Here is a 2,500-nt window from a genome sequence, read left to right as displayed (position 1 = left end):
TATGTGTGTGTGGTGCGTGATATATATATATGTTTATATATATATATATTATATATATTATATATATATATATATATAATATATATCTTAAAGGTACCAGTAACAGTCTATAATATTAAATAGTCAGGTTGATAACCTTAGCTCTTGCCGGTTAGAGTCAGATGCAAAATGCTGGATTCCTCGAAGATGCTGAAATGAAAAAACAAACAGGAAAGCTTACTAGCGCACAATTGGGGTCAGTGACGCATTTCGAAGATCACGAGTTTCATGTATGTAGCGTGCATGCCTCTTTGTGGTGCCAATTGGTGAATGTGTGTGTTCGTAATAAACAGAAAATGACATATAATCTAGGGAAAAAGTTGCAAAGGGGTGACTCACTGAATTTGATTGATAGAGTGTAGAACACGCCACAGAAGAGGCACTAGAAGAGGAGTTGCAGATCCGTCAGACAAGGTAATGTAGCGTGAGGAATTTTGAAAAAGTTAACGTTTGAATTGACAATTACTAGAGTTCTTGAGATAGGGAAGTGAGCTGTGGAACACAATTCCTTATTGACGAACTAATTTGACGATTAATAAACTATGAATGTTTGGACACTTAGGGGAAAAGGGGGTACTTACTTAAGTATGATGTTGAAGAGGAATATGATAATTTAACGTTTTCTTTTTGGCCCGGCTTAATTAAGTTTATTCCATTTTCATGTTAGCTAATTTTGGAAAATAAAAGTATATTTTTGTTGTAACAACAAAAGAGTTTACATTAGCCTAGTTTGAAACTGATTTTCAGCCAACTCCAGAGATGGCATTCAACAGAAAAAAGGTAGGCTACTTTACCAGTTAGATGTTTTGTTTTCATTTGTTTAAATGAGTGTCATTTGACCTCGTTAGAGATACCAAAACATATATATAAGTAGTACACACACACACACACACATATATATATATATATATATATATATATATATATATATATAATATATATTATATATATGTATATATAAATATATATATATATATATATATGTATATATATATATATATATATATATATATATATATATATATATCTATATATATATATATATATATATATATATATATATATATATATATATATAATATATAAATATATATATATATATATATATATATATATATATATATATATATATATATATATATATATATATATATATCTTACATTTTTAAGTAGCAAAGTGGACCGAATAAGGAAAAATATTCTGTAGTTCTTTTAAGAACATTGGACAAACTAATCAACATGAGACAAAAGTTTAGACGTACGTAACGATTAAGGGATTTAAAACATCAGCTGCTTAGCTGTTCAATTTCCTCTAACGAACTCCCCGCCAACTAAACTTCTCCTCACAGCTCCGAGTTTCTAAAGAGAAAGAAATCAATTACACCTTAAAGTCGGCGAAGTTCCCAGAGCGAAATCTGGGTAATGACAGATGCTGGTTGCTGTGCCAGACTGTCTTCTATGTCCGCTTGGCATTCACGGTGATTGTTATACGTATGCATATATAAACTATATGTATGTACGTTATATATATAATATATATATATATATATATATTATATATAATATATATATATATAATTATATCTAATAAAAGGAGCCCATAAAAAACACCAAAATGTAAGGAGAAAAGTACTATATTTCAGAGACTGCTGAAGAGAGAGACGCAGTCTCTGAAATATAGTACTTTTCTCTCTACATTTTGGTGGCGTTTTTATGGGCTCCTTTTATTAGATGGAATTCTGTTGTTACAGAAACATTGTTACCAGCATATAGATATATATATATATATATATATATATATATCTATATTATATATGTGTGTGTGTGTGTGTGTGTGTGTGTAGGGTTCTTTTAAGCGATATATTCTCGCGTTGCATAAAAGTGATAAGATTAATACAAAAACAAAAACAAAAAAACTGTTACATGACACTTATTTTGGAACCTCCAAAATCTACGATCACCACATCGTTCTGTATACATTCACGGTTCTGATGATACTCAAATGAGCCACATAATATTGAAAATTATGATCAAAACTTACCAATGAAAGCATGACACGTGAGAAAAACTGAGTAGCGTTGTCTACCTGAGGTTTTAGTATTCGCTCAGCTGCAGTGTTGCAACATTGCCAGATCAAATCTGATCGTAAGTTCATCACCAAACTCACTAGTTTTCTTTAACGTATTCTGTCTCCATTATTCGTAAATGAAACCCAAATGTCACACAGTCTTCTGTTAAAACCCAAGGCCTTTTCCATGTTACTTGACCAGAAATGATTATTACAAATTACTCTCTCTCTCTCTCTCTCTCTCTCTCTCTCTCTCTCTCTTCTCTCTCTCTCTCTCTCTCTCTCTCTGAGCATATCTTCGTATCGCGCATTAATATGCAAGTATAGGTACATTCAAAATTTTGAATAGGCATTTTATATAACCATATTTTGAAGACGACCATTTTTTTTTTA

Source organism: Macrobrachium nipponense, chromosome 32 (assembly GCF_015104395.2).
Source record: "Macrobrachium nipponense isolate FS-2020 chromosome 32, ASM1510439v2, whole genome shotgun sequence".
In the NCBI taxonomy this organism is placed as follows: Eukaryota; Metazoa; Arthropoda; class Malacostraca; order Decapoda; family Palaemonidae; genus Macrobrachium; species Macrobrachium nipponense.
This window is presented reverse-complemented; position numbering follows the sequence as displayed.